This window comes from Heteronotia binoei, chromosome 6 (genome assembly GCF_032191835.1).
Source record: "Heteronotia binoei isolate CCM8104 ecotype False Entrance Well chromosome 6, APGP_CSIRO_Hbin_v1, whole genome shotgun sequence".
In the NCBI taxonomy this organism is placed as follows: domain Eukaryota; kingdom Metazoa; phylum Chordata; class Lepidosauria; order Squamata; family Gekkonidae; genus Heteronotia; species Heteronotia binoei.
Window position 1 is genome coordinate 112,743,453 of NC_083228.1, and position 13,848 is coordinate 112,757,300.

Consider the following 13,848-nt stretch of genomic DNA (forward strand, 5'->3'; position numbering starts at 1 on the left):
TGCACTAGATCCCCAGTGGGGAGAAAGGATATAACGGAAGTGAATAAATAAATAAAAATACTTTCAGGAAAAGTAAAGCACAATAAATCCCACATACTAGTAATGCCTGAATAAATATTTGGCTTCAAGCACTGAGTAATAACGGAGTAGGAAGAACCATTAAGCACTCAGGTGAAACTTCACTGGTTTCAGACCTAAGGCTCCTGTTAGTAAGTTTCACTGTGAAGTAACTTTAAATATGAGATCTGCTCCTTCCCCACCCCAATTTTCATACAGTTCTTTGCACAGCCAAAGCTCTTTCTGAGGACAATGCTTATATACAAGACCCTACATTAGACATCTAAGTGGCTCTTTTGTGAACGATACTCTGCATCATCATCTATCACTGGAATTCTATTTGATGATCTAAGTCTTGCACAACTAGGGAAGCATTCATGGATTCTAAGTGGATATCAAACTCTCTTCATACCGTGAAGTTATAGCTGACCAGAGTGAGCACTGAACATGCCTATCTGTGGAAAGCCATGACTTCACATTCTCCTTACATTGTTCTTTCCTGTGAGAATGCCACCTCAAGGATTGTGCACTTCTGCCTACCAGCCCCACCTTCACAGAGGTGAAAGGAAGAAGGAAGAGGAGGCTGGCAGTGCTTCCCCCCTGCCTTTCATGGGCCAGAGGTCACCACTTCCAGAAGCAGTTCACATCTACCTCGCACAAGACAGCAGTTGCTGACTCACTGCAATGGTAATTCGACACCACTTCACATGAGGCTGCCAGCTGCTGGAGGCATCTTCGCCCACCCACCCAGCATAAAGCAAGGACTGCCATCTCGCATCACTGGTGGCACCCACCCACCACATGCAAGTATCCCCACCCCGGGTATCGAGGTAAATAACATTGCCTGCTAAATAATATTCCATTCAGCTTCTGTGAAAGGGGCGAGACATTTCCCCCCAGTCCTATTGACAACCCTAGTGCAAACCATGCCTACGGCTGCAGTGCAGAATATGCTAGGGTTGCCAACTCCAAGCTGGAAAATTCCTGGGAATTTGTGGGTAGATCCAAGTCTAGGGAGGGCAGTGTTTGGTGAGGGGAAGGACCTCGACAGGGTGGAAGGCCACAGCCTCCAAAGCAGCCATTTTTTCTAGGGTAACTCATCTCAAGTCTGGAAATCATTTGTGGTTCCAGGAGATCTCCAGGTCCCATCTGAAGGCTGGTGACCCTAATGCACATCCCAGGGGAAAGCGCAAATGCAGTTCCCCACAACCACAAATTATGCAGTTTTGTTTCCCACATTTGGGGAAATCGCAGGGGTCAGCACACCCAGAGTGCAATGGATGAGCCTCACCCTGAGAAAATCTCCTTCGTGATCAAGGTGTCTCCCCTATCAGGTTAAGTATGACCTAATGCACATCCCATCCCTTCATTGGTCCTGTCACCAAACCATCAGCTCCATCTGTCTGTTTGTTTTTAGCATTTAAAATACATTTAGAGTCCTGCCAGCCATTGCAGCTGGGTAAACTGAATGAGCAAAGGGGCCCTCAGTGGAACTGAATGGAAGACACTTGAAAGTATATTTAAATATATAAGTAAGTATGATCATAGCTCAGATAAGCTCTTTGTATAGCTACAATTCAAAATATTGCCATGCGCAAGGCTAGCAACCTTTGCAAACACTTTCGGCACCTCGTCCTGCATTTCCTCGCAGCTAAATTTCCTGTCGAAATAACTGGCAAGTGAGTATGTCACATGACCACCTTGCTGTGCTTTATTAGTCAGTTCAGCACAATTGACTCATTTGAGGGTGTTAATTACGGAGATGAACCAAATTACGCTACTCTCAGCTCACTTAAAATTGATGGACGTGGAGCCTCACCTTCCGTTGAAACCCATTAATCAAATATAAGTATGTGACTCACACATAGAAACATCTCTGCCAATGGCACCAACACGCTTAATTGGCTCGCCTTGTTCTGGCACGCACAGAGGGCAGCAGCGAAGAAGACAGCGTGGTTAACCAGCAGCTGTTGCACCAAAGCTAAATTAATAACAGTTTCTCTAAAACCACACACATATCTATGTTTATGCATAGGCACAGTCTGTGGGAAAAAATTTTCCCTGCAATATGCCAAAAGATGATAAACTGTATATTTATTAAAATAAATGCAACTTATGTAATGTTTGTGTTTGGGACTGCTGTACAGGCATGAACCCATCTATTATTAAATTTTAGCCCATCTTTCTTCAAAGGCACAAGGCTCTCCCCTATTCTGTTTTCTTCTCTCAACCTAACCTATCCCACAGTGAGATAGGTTAGATTGAGAGAACAACTGGGCCCAAGACCTTCCAGGGATTTTCAGGGAAAGAGGGGAAATTGAATCCAAGCCTCTTACACCATTCTTACTCTCCATATTGTTGCCTTCATGCTAGCTTGTAGCTTTCCAGAGATATTAGGTTGGTCACCATCAGAAACAGGATGCTTATCTAGTATGGTGTGAAGTAGTGGATTAGTATCTGGGAAAGCCCTGCTGGATCAGACCATCTATTCCAGCATCCCGTCTCACACAGTGGCCAACCAGTTCCTTTGGAGGGCTGACAGCAGGACATAGCGGCTGAGGCCTACAAAAGGAGGAGATTGGATTTGTATCCCACTCTTCAGTATCTGAAGGAGTCTCAAAGCAGCTTACAATCTCCTTTGCCTTACCCCCTCCCCACAACAGACACCTTTTGAGGTAGGTGGAGCTGTGAGAGCTCTGACAGGAACTGCTCTTGAGGGGAACAGGTCTGCAAGAACTTGTGACTGATTCAAGGTCACATCAACATGTAGAAGAGTGGAATATCAAACCCGATTATCCCAGATAAGAGTCTGCACACTTAACCACTACACAAAACTGGCTCTGGATTCAGAGATTTTAGTGCCTCTGAACGTGGAGATTCCCCTCAGTCATTGTGGCTAGTAGCCCCTGACAAACCTATTCTCCATGAATCTATCAAATCTCCTTTTGAAACTGTCTACTCCTGTGGCCATCAATACATCCTCCGGTCATAAAATCCACATTTTAATCCATCACTGTATAAAAAAAAATTTCCTTTTGTCTGTCCCAAATCTACTGCCCATCAGTTTCACTGGACGCCTCCAACATCTAGTATTTTGGGAGAGGGAGTAGGATTTCTCTTGGAAACATTTCTCTTCTAATCAGCATCCCAATTTCAATCCACATGCCTTGATATCCTCTTTTACAGTCTGTACTGAGAAGGAACATCCAACTCTTCAGCCCTGTGCAAAGTAGGCAAGTGGGTCACATTGTAAAATCAGAATCACACCAGAACGGATTATGCTCATGCCCTCACAGCAAAGTTGGCCCATTTGCTGGAGCAATAGGACATGCGTCCTCAGACAGACCTTCAGGCAAAGATGTGTTAAAGCCAATGTGAACAACCAGAATGTCCTAATCAGGGTGTGGATGGGAGACTTTCTGGACTCCCTCAAATAATCCAACTTTGCAAAGGAAAGAGTAGGTCGAAGGACATCTGTTACAGAAGAATGTCTCCTGGGATAATGATCATTAAAAAGAAATGGGAATTTATATACATGTGCCATGTCTGCTAAGGCTACAAGACATCAAATACCATTGTTTTTGGGAGACTTCCTGCAACAGTTGATGTAGCTGATTGGAAGAGTCCATCATAGACTTGGGTTGGATCCAGACTACATACTCCAGTGGCAGAATAAAACTTCTCTGCCCTCTCCCCCAGACTACTGCAACCCAGTGACCACCGCAAAATGCTGTTCCAGGGGAATAGCAGATCCTGAGAAATGACAGGCAGGAGTCTGCAGTGGGAAAGAGGAATTGGGGGAAACTGCAGCTTTAGTCTGGATACAACCCTCTACTCAGGGGTGTCGAACTCATGAGGGCTGGATGTGATATAAATGAGACCTTGTTGAGGGCCGGGCCATGTCAGGCCAGGCCACATGTGTTCCTATTTAAGATTACCAAAAAAACAAACATCTGGATTTTGTTTTATATTAGTGTCACAAAACAATTGTGGACTTTTATTCATTTTGGACTATGTATTATTTTATTTTGAACTGTTTGTATGTTTCTTATGATTTTCTTATACAAACGATAACAATTTCAAAAAATTTTTAAAAAGATTAAGAAGCAGAGATATAAACTTTATAAAAGACACAGACAAACACAGTAAAAGATATTTTTTAAAAAAACCCTTAAAACATGTTTAAAGCATTAACACTCATTGGTCTTAAACGTGCTTTCTTTGTATTTCTCCCATGGGATCCAAGGAACTGGGAAAGGAAGCTCTGGCTCTTTCCTTCCTTCCCCGGGGGACCAGGAAGGGGGGAGCCTCAGCCAAAAGAAGAGAGGCTTGGCCCAGAAGCTCTGCTGTGCAATTGAGAGAGCCTTGCAAGGCAAGCTCTGTCTCCCCGCCCCTTCCTCCCCAGGAGAGGAGCCTCAGCCAATGGAGAAAATCAAGGTTTTGCTCTGTAGCTCCTATTTAATTGAGCAAGTCTTGTAAGCTGTTATGCAGAAGGAAGCAAGAGAGAGGGAGAAGGAAGGAGATGACAGCCAGTTGCTTGAGGGCCTGATAGGAGCCCTCTGGGGGCCTGATTTGGCCCCTGGGCTGCATATTTGACACCCCTACTCTACTGTTTTTCCTCCATTGCAAAAACTTTGCTATCTTTCCATCGTAGTCCTGTCTTTTTTTTTAAGTGTTGGCAGATTTATCACCCCTCCCTCCTGTGTTCTTCTCCTAGTGTGACTGATGTACTTGATAATGACTTCTGAATTAATCTATGACACCTGCTTCATGTTCCACCCTTCATGAAAATATTCAGCTGTCATTTATCTGTGTGTGTGTGTGTGTCTCCCCCCCTCCCCCAGCCTTTCCTAATAATTTTCCCAATCTACTACTCATGTAAATGTTCAACATTCAGGGCTTTTTTTGAGGCTCAGTGGCAGACAGAAGTGACTGTTTGAGGGAGCGGGGGTTCCTCCACTTCTGTTCTGCCCTGTCCCGCTGAAGGTTGTCTTTCTATTAATCACAGCCAGTAAATGATAAATCATTTACAAGCTGAAACAGGTCTCTGAACTAAGGATGTACACAGAGATTTAACATTTGGCTCATTCTGTTATTTGGGGGGGGGGGACTTAGTTCAGATGGTTTAATATTGGTATGGCACACCTTCGAATGACTTACCTGATTGGTAGTTTGCATTTTGGTTTTAGTGAGAAACAGACTCCCACTTCTGATACTATTGCCACCTGGGCAATTGAAATGAGATTATCAGGGATCTGTGCCCTGCTTCCATCAGATCTTCCTGTACAAATTCAAGGCAGTCAGGAAAAAACACCATCATTTTAGACACCACTGAAATTCTCACTTGGCAGACTGGGAGGGGAGAAAATGCTTCAACCAGCCAAGTACTCAGGGCAGCAAAATGGCAGGGGGTGGGGGGGGTGGGGAGGGCAGTGTTTGCCTTCTGTCGCTTTCACACATGGCTTTTGTAAAAAATTTCCCCCTTTATCATTTTCCTTAGAACATTTTTATTTCACCTTTCATCCAAGGAGTTGAGAGTGACAGACATCATTCCCCGCTCCTTCGTTTTATCCTCACAACAACTTTGTGGGGTAGATTAGGCAGGTTACATGTGACTGGCTCAAGGTCACCTGGTAAGCTTCCAAGGCTGAGTGGGGCTTCCCCAGGTCCTAGTCTGACACCTGGACCACAACATCACACTGGCTTTCTTTATACATGAATGTATGAACACAAGCATAATCCCCCCCACACACATACACACTGCTTTTAAATAACCAGTGAAAGAAACAGCTGCTCCTCTTCTCATCTGTGCATTTTACTGCTAGAGGATGGCATCCTCTTAGCATCCTCTCTGCAAAGTATGGAAGCAGCCTGACAGTAGAGAAGAGAAAGCAAGAAGCCCAGGATTGTCGTCATGCTCCTTGGCTGCGCATGCACATGTGCACACACACACATACACGCACACACAGCACTAGTGCTAGCCTTCCCACCTTATCGAGTTGCCTATTTCCCTGAAAGCACCAGGTGACAAACTGGGAATTGGTCAAAACTGAAACCTCTGCCTTTATCTGTTCCCTCCCCCCCCATGGGAAAAAGGGGGGAAAATGCTCACTTCTGCAATCAGGCCCAATAGCTTTTCACCACAGTTACTCCATACACTTCCAACCTTTCCTTGATTTCAGTCTCCACTACCCCTGCAAATCTCACCACTCCTTATTCCTCATAGAAAACTTAATGCTCCTGGTTTGCTACAGATGGGCTGAAACCTCAGCTGATAATCTCCTTTGCCCGCAAGCCTGTATCTATTGAATCACGCTCTCCCCCTGTAGCCCCTCCCCTACTCTTTACCGCCCCACTGCCACTCTGAGGAATAGAAACCTTAAAATGGTGTGGGGAAATAGAAACAGAATGTAGGTATGGATATCACAGTGCTGCCAAAAGAAAACACATACACAGCAATGCAAGATCAGTTTGTGTCCGTACGTCACAGGAAAGTTCTGTTCGATGTGTTGGCCCCTCTGAGATGACAAGACAAGTTTGGGTCAGATTTTGATTGCTTTCCAAACGCAAGACCACTGTCACTCACAGCCATCTGTGAAAAGCTGCGCATTAACATAGCTGCTTCAGGAGAGGGTTGAGATAGACAGGCCTGTGAGATGAGGCCCTTATTGTAATCCAAGGATTGAGGAATGCTAATATTTCCCTACTGTCCTTTCACAGGATCCTCTTTCTAGCAAGCCTGAAAATGACCAGCCCTCAGCTGGTTAGTACTTGTTCCAAGAATCCTTTATGATGCCTTGGGTTTCTAGCCAAGGCCACAAGCTTCTATTTTTTGCTTCTTGGTTTATTAATTATTATTGTTTCATTTAAAAAGTTAAGAATTTTTTAGCTCATCTGTCCTCCATGAACAATGAAAGCGGTCAATGAAAGCGAAAACCACAAAATAACTTTTACAAAAATAAAAAGTAAGCCGGATGACAGTAAAGGATATTTTATTTAAGCCTGCTTTTTCTACCGAATCAGGACCCAAAGGGGCCTACCACATCATTCTCCCTTCCTCCACTTTTTCCTCACAAGTAGTAAGTTGGGTTGTAACAGGCCCAGGATCATCCAGTGAGCTCCTGTGATACAGCAGAGATTCAAACCCAGTCATCCCAAGCAGTTAATGGGGTACCCACACACACACCCAAGTAAGCTTATACTGCCCATTCTTCTTTGCCTTCCCATTTCACAGGTGAAGAGGCAAATTACTTAGGCAGTAGTTTCAAACGGACATGCTTTGTAATACTTTTTATGATCCCTACATGGAGTCCCATTATTTTGTTAGGTACATAGTTTGTTTCTCCTCTCCTATAGAAACTTCCTCCTGCTAGCAGCTAGAGCCCAGTTTAGAGACAGGCAATGGCAAACCACTTCTGAACCTTGAAAACCCAAAGGGGTCACCATGGGTCAGCAATAACTTGACCACAAAAGAAAAAAAAATCCTCCTGTTAGAGCTCTATTTACATACAGGGAAACAGTTTGTAATAGATGCTAAGTGAAGAAGAAGAAGAGTTGGATTTTATATTCCACCTTCTCTACCTTAAGTAGTCTTAAAGAGGTCTACAATCACCTCTCCCTTCATCTCCCAGCAACAGACACCCTCTGAGGTACGCAGGGATGAGAGAGTTCTGAGAGAACTGTGACTGGCCCATGGTCACCCAGCAGGCTTCATGTGGAGGAGTGGGGAATCAAACCCGGTTCTCAAGATTTGAGTCCACCGCTCTTAACCCCTATACTACCCCATATTCAAAAGTGCTTTGGGGTAATCCTTACAAACAAACCAGGAACACCATCCTCCAGGTGGTGCCTGGGGATCTCTTGGAATTACAGTTGATCTCCAGACTACAGAGATTTATTTATTTTATTATTTATATCCCGCCCTTCCCAGCAAGTGGCTCAGGGCGGCTCACAACATAAAATCTCACATAAATAAGATTTAAGCATATAAACAGTTAAAATAATTAATACATGCTTCCCCCCAGTCCCCTGCTGGTGGCCAAGGGACATGACAACTCTAAACCACACTGTAACGGTATTGTTATCTCCCAACAGTAACAGTTACCTCCAAGGTGCAGGTGGAGAAGTCACACCTTGCTTAATGCTCAAGGAAGATCTGAACCAGGGTCTATTCACAGCTGACAGTTCGCACTCTTTGCCACTGCATCACAGTGGCTCATAGGGGAAGGGTTTGTAGACTACTGATGTATTATTACACCAATAAATACTACATGCTCCTTTTCCCAGAGAGAGACCATGCGTTTCCCCCCAAAAAAGGATTTACTAGCAGATGGGCCTGGGGGAGCCCAAGGACAGCATGAAGTTTCCTTTCCCTGTATTTAGTTGTCATCTTGTTTAGTTAAGAGGATGCAGGTATTTCTTGCCAGAACTGCATGGTTGTGGAGGAAGTTGTTTACTAAAACACATCTGAGCCAAAGGCAGTTCCTCTGCTGACTGAGCACTGCAAGCATGTGGGATGAATGGACAGATCGCCTGGGAAACAAACACTGCTTCCAGTACAAATCTGTATTGCTCCTGCCCCCTCCAATCAAATCTCACAAACAAGAAATGGCTGTTTTATTTCTGTGGTGGTGGTGGAAAATGCTAACAAGTCACAGCTGACTTAGGCAAGGTAGGGTTTTCAAGATGAGACATTCAGAGGTGGTTTGTCATTGCCTGCCTCTGTGTCACAAGCCTGGTATTCCTTGGCGTATCCTAATACTATCTCCCATCCTAATACTAGCCAGGGCTGACCCTGCTTAGCTTTCAAGATCTGATGAGATCAGGCTAGCCTTGGCTATCCAGATCAGAAATAGATCTTATTGCAGTGGTGAGTGGGAACCCAAGCTGGGCTCGCCGAACCCAGAGCTCTGATACATTGTACCCCCTCCCTCCCCATGTGAATTCAGTCCCTTCCTGAAATTTCTGAAAAGTGGTGGTTTCCACACTTTGATAGAAAACAGATGGGATTTCCCAACTCCATGTAAATATTGCTGTACAGCTGCAACTGTCCCAGGCTTATAGATGTACTACTTTATCCAAAAGTTGGACACATACCGTCCAGCAATGTACCTGGCAGAGATATATGAATAAACATGGCAGGTATTATTACTTTCTGCCCCTCATGGCCTGTCAGTTCATAAGACAGGAGCCCATCAGCATCCACAAAGAACAGGATAGAAAGGGGGCAGTGTGGGAAAATGGCAAACTATGTCCACAGACTGGTGAAAATGTCTGTAGAACTCGAAAGCTTGCACAGCGCTTTGTGTTATTTGGGCCCTAAAAATGTTAAGTGGCTTTTGATTCTGGATTTTGCTTTGGATTGGTGTAGCTCCCTCCAGCCACTTTGATTTTCAATGGAAATTATGTGCTTCATCAACAAAGTAGAGATAAATATGCATAGAGTTTTGGTGCTAGGATACTCAAGGGCCTCATGGTGGTGATAGTGAGCAATGCAAAGGCTGCATAGGCCTCACATCCCTGGCCAAAGATGTTTTGAAATATCGACTTCCAAATATAATTTCTACCAGTCCACAAAGCAGTTTTGCATTTGGATGAGTGTGTTACAAAACGGTTTATTGCTGGGTGACATCTCACTCCTACAATGCCACAATATTTGCAATTTCAGAATTCTGACACACTAAACAAAAGCTGCAAAATTAAATTTCTAACTGATCATTTTTGTTCTTTTAACTCAGAAACAATTCTCAGAAACAATGATTTCAGGCTCCTGGCTATTTCATATTCAACTTAAAGAGGCCAGTACTTAAGCGGAACAGAAAGACAACAGAGAGTCCAATAACATCTTAAAAACCAACAAGATTTTGGGGGTATAAGCTTTTTACATCTGACAAAGGGAGATTTGACTCTTAGAAATGTATACCACATAAGAAGAGTCCTGCTGGATCCAACCAGTGGTCCATTTAGTCCAGCGTCTTGTCTCACACAGTGGCCAACTGGTCCCCCTGGATGGTCAACAACAGAGCACTGAGGCCTTCCTGGTACTGATATTCAGAGGCTCACTGCCTCTAACGTGGAGGTTCCCTTTCATCACCATGGCTAGTAGCCACTGACAAGCCTATCTTCCATGGATCTGCCCCTCTTTTAAAGCAGTCTGTGCCTGAAAATCTTGGTCTTTAAGATGCTCCGGGACTCAAACCTAGCTCCTACTGCAGACCAACATGGCTGCCTTCTGAAACCATTTTCCAAAAAGAGCTGGAGTTGAGATGCATATCTGATACTCTCAACCTGGCAATTAACAGGGACTTGGGATGGTTAGCCCATTACTAAAAGTAATTGTTCCTCCTTAACAGTTTATGTTCAACAGTTAAATTCATCAGCAGTTGGGAATAGTCCACACCCAAGTGGATCACTGATTGATTGGATCTTGTTTTCTTCTGTGCTGTCCAAGGTAACACACCTTGTCCAAAGAAACTGAGCCTTGCTTTGCAATTCTGCCCTCCCTTCTGTCTTTTATCTCACCTCTCTTCATGCATCTGATTTGCATGGGTAAATGAAAGCTTATATCACAACAAATGTTGTTAGTTTTTAGGTTTTGTTAGTTTTTAGGTGAAGTGGACTCTTTATCATGTTGATTTCAGGGGGCTATCACTAAACAATAACAGACTGTTATTTCTTTCTTCAGGGATATATGCAGCCCCGTTTTATCTGCACAATGCTACTAGGATAGGTTCCATGGGAGTGATTGACTTAAATTCCCTCAGGGAGTGTGGACAAACCATGGATTAAAACCTACACCCCTCTCATCCTACTCTGAGACAGAATGAGGCAATAGTGATAAGCAGACAGAATTTTAGGTAGAAGAGACTGGATTTATACCTTTCACTCAGAGTCTCAAAGCGACTTACAATCTCCTTTCCCTTCCCCACCCCTCCCCTGTAGTTCTTTCCATAACTGCTCTGAGGGAGTTATGACTGACCCAAGGTCATACTAGCATGTGCAGGTAGAGGACAGGTGAATCAAACCTGGTTCACCCAGATTATAGTCTGTGCATTTTACGCCAAACTGGCAAGCAGGGAGGTAGTAGTAAGGGCTGCTCCACTTCAGACTGCAACAGAGGTACTATATATTTTAAGCTTCCATACATTAGTAATTCCCCACAGGTGGGAAACCAGCACAACATGCAAAACACAGATGATGTGTAGAGAGATTCCCCCCCTCCAAGGGTAGCAATGAAAATATAATTTACTCTGCCTGCAGTCCTTGTGATTCTACCCATTACTGATGAGACCAGGCTTGAAACTTTAGCCTACAGGGCCCTCAACCTTTCTGAGCCCATAGCACCTTTGGAATTTTGACAGGGGGGTAGTCATGGGTGCCACCCCAAAATAGGTGCTCCAGGAGGCAGAGCCAAATGCAAAAAAAAAAATGCACAATAACCTCACTGAAAACATGACAAGAAAGGAGAGAGAGAAGGGATTATAAAAAGGAAAGCCAGAAGGTAGAATGGGACCACACACTTGACTGAGGAAAGCCTGAATGCTTGCTGGGCAGCCCTCCTGATCCTCCACTGGCTCTGGCTGCTGTTCATCATAGAAAAGCCTTTCATTAGAATGAGGCCAGCCAATGAGAAACCAATCCTTGAAACAGTCCCACCCACTTTTTGAGAAGCTTAGTGGACATCATGGGAGGTACTGGCAGGAACCATGGTGCCCATGGGCACCACTTTAGGGATTCTTATTCCAGGCATTACACCTCACAAGATTGATAAATGGAAAAGGTAACACAGCCTCCTTGTCACGGTTCCCAGCTCTCATTTTAATTCATTTCTCCATTATAACTCAGGCCAAGTATTATACCATGAACTACCATGGCCCCCTTTCCAAACTCCTTCTGACTCACGTAGTGCCAATCAGTGGGTGAATCAAGAGGACCAAAAGGGAGACACCCATTTTGGGTGGTGGAAAGTGGCCCAAGTTCCAAGTGACTTCTGGCGACCCCATAGGGTTTTTAAGGCAAGAACTTTGAACAGGATAGCCTGATCTCATCAGGTCTTGAAAGCTAGGTAAGGTCAACTCTGGCAAGTACTTGGCTGAGAGACCTCCTTGGTATACCAGCAATCTGGAGGCTGGGGCAGGCGTTATTCAGCCACAGTAGGGGTCAGTCACCAGAGGTCGCCATGACAAAAAAAAAGGCGAGACAAACTGAGGTAATTTGATCCATTGCCTGCTTCTGCAGAGCAACCTTGGCCTTCCTTGGTGGTCTCATCCACTGAATAACCAAGGCCAACGCTGCTTAGCTTCTAAGATGTAAGCAGATCAGGCTAGGCCAGGGCAGCCATTTATTATTTTCCTAGCTTAAGAGGTGTAGTTTGAAGCAAATAATATGATATGGTAAAAGGCTTTTTTTTTTTTACTATTGATAACTGATAAAGAGATTTGTCATATATCAGGAGCTTCCATAGTTAGCAGTGGCTGAAAGCTAGACTGCCACAGCCTCCGTTTCCTCATGTGTAAAACGGGACAGGGAGTATTGCTCGCGGATGCCCAGCGAGGAAAATAAAAGCCACTTAGCAAATGATAAAACCCTGCTGTGGATGAGATAACGAACGTGAGCCGGGCAGGGCGGGGGGTGTAAAGAATTAGGAAATTGCCACATAACTCTGTGCAGGTCGAAGCTCCGCCCACCCAGCCCCATTTCGGGTGGCGTGCGTGCGAGTGTGCCAAAAGCGAATATGAAATCTGGAGCCTTTCTCACGAACTTCTGCCGCCTCGCACGGAATCCATCTGCTTGAAGTTGTTTGGCCGCTTTGACTTTTGTTCCCACCCCCTTTCGCTCGGGTTTCTGGCTCACATCTAAACATACTTCATTTCAAAGCCACGCGGGAGGGGGAAGCTTCGTTTTCTGACAAGCTAACATAAATAAACTCGCCCCTCCCTCCTGCGATTCCCATTTCCTCCCTTCCAGCTCAGGACAGAAACTGATGTGGCTCTGGTTTTACCCGAAATTCCACCCGGCGGGAGGCCTCTTTCTGCGGCTCGCATTGCCCAATCAACCCCCTTGCAGGGCAAGCCAGATCAGCCCCGGTCTCACCCTGTTTCCTGGGCTTGTTTGATTAAAGGGCGCCGTGGATTACCGTAAAACTCGGAGTGGGTCCGAAAGCGACGCGAAGAGAGGGGCTTCTCTTTTTTTTGTCCCGGAAACGAGCTTTGTTCAGGGAGAAAGCCTCTTTTTTTGCAATAACGTCATTCCGGCGGCCTGCAGAGCAAGGTGACCCCTTTTGCAACCGGTGGATATTAAAACCCCCAGTAAATCGAGCCGCCCCCCCCCCCCTTTCCCAAGCCGCGTGCAAAGCGCCGAATCCAAAGTACGCAACTCCTCCCCAGGAGCGCCTTCCTCCCGCCCTCCCCGGCTTGGGTGGAAAAGGGAAGGCGGAGCTTGCCTGGGAACGCGGCGGCCGGAGCTTGCAAAAGGAGGCGAAGCTCTTGGCTCGGCCGAGCTCCGCCCCGAATCGTGCAGCTGCTGGCTGGAGGGCTTTTCAGGAAGCGGTATTTAAAAGCGCTCCGGAGGACCATGTGAGGGGCTCAGCAGTGGAGAGCGGCGCGGAGTGGAGCGGGCTTCGGCGGACGGGACATGGGCGCTGCTTTGTCACGCAGGGAGCGGTCAGCGGGGAGGGCTCGGTGAGCGCCTCCGCGGCCGGAGCTCCGGGCTTCTCTTCTCTCCATTGTCGCGTCGGGACCCTTCTGGGGCGTCGCTTCGCGTTGTTGGAGGTGCCACAGCAGACTCGGGTAA

The 13,848-nt window shown here is 45.6% G+C and overlaps 1 protein-coding gene and 1 non-coding gene across 3 annotated transcripts in view; one reads left to right on the plus strand and one right to left on the minus strand.

Annotated features, from left to right (window-relative positions):
• Positions 1 to 1,235: 1,235 nt before the first annotated feature.
• LOC132574517 (U1 spliceosomal RNA) lies at positions 1,236 to 1,400 on the minus strand. The gene has a single exon (XR_009555605.1). It is a non-coding gene; the product is annotated as a U1 spliceosomal RNA (small nuclear RNA).
• An 11,783-nt stretch (positions 1,401 to 13,183) lies between these two features.
• Positions 13,184 to 13,848, plus strand: part of TIPARP (TCDD inducible poly(ADP-ribose) polymerase) — a 28,461-nt gene continuing 27,796 nt past the window's right edge. Inside the window, exon 1 of one of the 2 annotated variants that reach the window (XM_060242377.1) lies at positions 13,184 to 13,326. The gene's annotated coding sequence lies outside the window, so the exon portion shown is untranslated. Of the gene's footprint in view, positions 13,327 to 13,557; positions 13,845 to 13,848 lie in introns of those variants that run through there. The other variant, XM_060242376.1, reaches the window with a different exon arrangement.